Source organism: Solanum pennellii, chromosome 5, assembly GCF_001406875.1.
Source record: "Solanum pennellii chromosome 5, SPENNV200".
NCBI lineage: Eukaryota > Viridiplantae > Streptophyta > Magnoliopsida > Solanales > Solanaceae > Solanum > Solanum pennellii.
Window position 1 is genome coordinate 50298604 of NC_028641.1, and position 4883 is coordinate 50303486.

At 32.4% G+C, this 4883-nt stretch overlaps 1 pseudogene; it reads right to left on the reverse strand.

Annotated features, from left to right (window-relative positions):
• Window positions 1–2302: 2302 nt before the first annotated feature.
• On the reverse strand, window positions 2303–2895 carry LOC107019556 (annotated as a pseudogene).
• Between the last annotated feature and the right edge of the window lie 1988 nt (window positions 2896–4883).

Here is a 4883-nt window from a genome sequence, read left to right on the forward strand (position 1 = left end):
TTATGAGAGCCTCAAATACCTAATATGAGTAATTCCTTGGTGAAAATACCAATTATTTTGATTCATCTTGATGAATTTGCCCTTTTTCTCTCTTCTTCTATTCTCTTCTCGTTTCTCCTTATCCCTAGTTTGAAATTCCAACTTCTAAATCTGACTAATTCATACTTGACCCCTATTGAACTCCTAAAAATGGATTAGAAAAATAAGATACAGAAAAGACTAAAGTACCCTTTAAAATACCATAATTGATAATTCCTTAATCAAACAATCCAAATTTCAAAGGGTGTAACTCGTTCATACAAACTTGAAATTGCGCAACTTGGCGGCATTGAAAAGATCATTCCAAGAGTTTTACAACCATATCTAGAAGTACCTGTAACTTAACTTGAGCTAGAAGTTATGGTTGTTTTAAAAGTACCAAGAACTCACTTTTAATTACTTAGAATTTTCCAGATTTCCTTGCTCTTTCCAAAATTAAATGTTTCAAGATTTTACACTTCCTTCTAGTTCTTTATAGTTGCGAGATAATAAAATATCTTCCCTTGGGAACATTCTTACTCTAATGAGGTTATTCTTAAAACTAAAACATAGGTCACATAATTGAAGGGTGTGTTTGTTAACATAGTCTAGCATCCTTGTCAAAACTCAAAAGCAGGCACATCCCTAGAATTCATTCTTGCAGCTCATTAACATAGAACTTTTCAAACATCAAAAGACAAACTATCACATGAAATACTACATATATGCATCATGTACGAGTAAAGCAAGACACTAATTAAATAACTATTCGAACAATATGAAATATCAATGACCAACTTAAATTGCTAATTGTGACAAGGATTGTAATTCTCTTTGTCAAAAGAGAGATATATGTTTGAAGTCTCCCAAGTTACATAAAGTGATATAGATAAAAGAAAAAGAAAAAGGTTAAAATCCAAACACGGTAAGGTCCACATAATATCCAATGAACATGAAGAGCATAGATAAGAAAAAAGGTTTAAGATAAACCATATCAAATCATGTTTTTGTGAAGCTATACTCAAATCTCCTCACATAAACAGAGCGGTATAAGCACATTATATCTAGACTATAACGAAAAGGAGCAATACTTACCTTACATATAAAAATCAGATTTATAACTGACTATACACAAGGTTAGAATGTGGGTGTTCATATTGATACACCATACCACATGCAACTTTGGATTGATTAAGTCATCAACTCTAGAATAAAAAATAACACTTGACGGAAACAACTCTTGAGATCCTAACTCAACCTTCCAAAGCTTTCGCAATATAACTTGACATAATATGATATGTTTTTAATCATTTTCATCTATCTGGCACATTTTTTCAATACAGACACAACCAACAACAAGTATCATAAGGGGACAGACGAGTTAGGAAAGAAAAAGAGGGAATCTAAGCAAAACGAAGTTGTGAGGGAGTAGGCAGTTCATCTAGGAATGTGATAGATCGGTGTGTTGTCTCTGCACCTACTAAATTGTTTCAATTAAAGTTGACTAGGAAAGCTTTCAATAGTTTTCCTCCTTATTATCCAATGACCCTATCCTATGACACTTTGATGTAGGAAATTCATTAGGCACAGAGACAACAGACTGATCTATCACATTCCTAAATAAATTGTTTACTTCCCTCACCACTTTGTTTTCATCACTTTCCTTCTTCCTCTTTCTTAACTAGTGGTTCTCCTTTATTTATTGTGTGTGTACTAAAAAGATCTGCGAGATAAATTAAAATGATAAAAAGCATATCATGTTATGTCGAGTTATATTGGGAAAACTCAAGAAGGTTGAGTTAGGATCTCAAAAACTATTTCCGTCAAGTGCAAATTTTGATATTGGAGTTGATAACTTAATCAATTCAAATCTTCATGTGGTATGGTGTAGTAATATGAACACCCACATTCTACCCTTGTTTATAGTAAGTTATAAATATGATTTCACATGTCAGGTAATTATTACTCATTTTTCGTTATTCATTCCTTTCAATCATGTTTAAAAGTCATGAGAGAAACGAAACAACCAAGTGCAAATAAAGGTCGACTGATTGGTGGTCGCACATTGATTCTAATAAATCTATAGAGTTTACTGCCCCCTACCAAAAAATGAGAGTTCCAAAGTTTGTATATCTCCTATCAGGTAAGTTTGGATTTCCCCTTTTTAACTTTGGTTATTCAAGGATTTACTACACAGGTGGTGAATATGGTTTCAAGATCATTATTTTGATCTTAACTTGTAATACAAATTGTTTACAAGAAGGCAAAGTAGGGAAATAAATTTTTATGACACAGAGTTCCTCTTAATTATTCTTATCTCAAGTTTAATACTAACTTATAATCAACATTTACCTCATTTTTATCGAGATTTTGTGAACCTTTAGTGAAGAGTTTAGGGTAAAAAACCTTACTGTCAACATCAATCCAAGCTATGGGCAGCTTCATTCCCACATTCCAAATTTATTACTATCATTTAATGAAAATCAAAAATCGAATTACACCCTTCCATTTCCATTTCAATCATAGCCTCACCACTCACAAATATGTAACCAACAAATCCATGGCATTTTTCTTACCCATGATCCATCCTTAAACAACATAAACCTCACCCACATCCCACTATCCTTCAAATTCTTGTTGTTCTGAACCAACAATTGAGAATGATCAATCGACATGTCCACGGAATCAAAACGTTCCTTGGCATAAGAACGTCAACCCTCACTTTCATATCATAGATACAATCGTCGCCGCTTCCACCTGATGTCCTCGAGAAAGGAAAAACTATCTCCACCTTTTTACTATTGAAAACAGCTGAAAGTGAATCAGTTTCTCATCAACGATCTTCGGAGCACACGAACCGATCAAAGATATCGACATCCCTTTAAATTTCATTGAGCAATACAAACTAGAGGAGGAGAAGGAATTTAGAAGGAAGAACCGGAAGTTGATACAAACGAGATAAAGAAGAAAAAGAAGGCACACGATACAAACATATTCACCATAGTAAGAAAACCAAAAAATGTAAGTGATTTTGTAGAAGAAAAATAAAAGAAAATGATCATCTTAACAATATTTTAACATCACTTCTTTGTAACTTTTTGATTTTGGTATGGGAGAATATTTGGAAAACTTAAAAATAATTTACCTGAGAAATGTGATTTTTGACCAGTCTAGATAAGTAATAATGATATGATGATTAAAATTCTAATTGTTTTTTATATTTGACCATCTTTTCACGTAATATTTTTTTTATAATTACCAAGTCTTTAAGGACAAATTTATTAATGAAATTTCAAAAAATTAATATTTTAATTTTCTTTAATGAGCCAAAAGTTGTTTCAATTTTGTTGTAATTTTTAAAAAAGGAAAAAAGAACAAGAATCATTGAGGGGCAGACCCACTTGCTCATGTGAGGGCATGAACATCTACTAACATTTGGGAAAATTATATATATAAGTTATGCCGTAATCTTACTATCTTTAGAAAAATCACTTTTTGGAATTTTCCAAGTATAATACAATTTGAGAAATATACTTAGAAAGGAGTCGCCGCTTAATTCTAAAAGAAAATCAAGAAAAAATAATTTAAAAAGACTCTAACAGATTAAGTCTTATAAATATGGAAAATGGGTTAGAGGTTTTCATTTACACTTCAAGATGGTTTTTAAGGAATTTTAAATATCCCCTAACTTGTGGTTGTCCTACGACATAGATTAAATATTTTGACTATTTTTAGGAAAGGGACTTAACTTCAGAATATAGATAAACAGCGAAATTTTTTTAACTTTTGAGAAAACAGGAAATTAATTCAAATAATTGAATTAAATTGCAATTCATTAAGACTTGAACAAAACTAGATTAGTTAGAATATTTCTTTTAATCATTTTAAATAATAATTTGAACTAAATTAATTAATTTAAGCCTGAAACTATTTTAATTAATTAAAAAAAAGTTTTGACTGAAGATATTAAATAAAATTATAAGAGTTAATAAAAGAAGATTTAAAATCTACCAACATAAAAGAACATCTTCATCTTTTGGGAAATTCAATTAAGTAAACCCTAAAATTATTTAGCAAATAAACTAGTAAGGGTAAGATGAATTAATAAATTCAAATAAAGAGAGGGAGGGAGGAAGATTTGGGCCTTTCTGATCTTGTTCTTTATCCCCGTTTCTCTGTCCTACAATATTGTAAAGGCTGCCCAAAAATCAGATGGGCTTTGACCCAACTAAGAGTTGCCTAAATTTCTTGGGGCTTTTTGGCCCATTTCTTATTTTTGTATAAAGACCGTATATTATCTGTATATCATTATATATAACTCCGTTTTTAAACTCTCGAGACTTGTATTTTCCTCTTCAACGTGTATATCCTCAGTTTAGATCTATATTTTTGCACGTCGACCATATATTAGTATATAAATGTTGTTTACACCATGTATACAACCCATTACGTGGGCTTTTGAACTTATTTACAGTAGCATGTACGATCTCTCGAACCTAAAACACGTTGCGAATATACCTTGTCAACTATCACAGACTCACCCACCGGAGTAGAAACACGAATAGGCATGTCAAGCAATTCACAATGTAAATTAAGACCAGTAGCAAATGAGGAAGATACATATGAAAATGTGGAGCCAGGATCAAATAATACAGAAGCCATGCAATCACAAACCAAAAGATTACCTGTGATAACAGCATCTGATGTCTCCGCTTCCGACCGCCCAGGGAAAGCGTAACAATGGGCCCTATCACCTGTCTGCCCGTTGCCCCTACCATGTTGCGCTGCAGTAGTTCCATTTGCCCGTCACCCCGGCCGTTTTGGTGACCACCATTACCTCGGCCACCACGCCCTTCAGAATAACG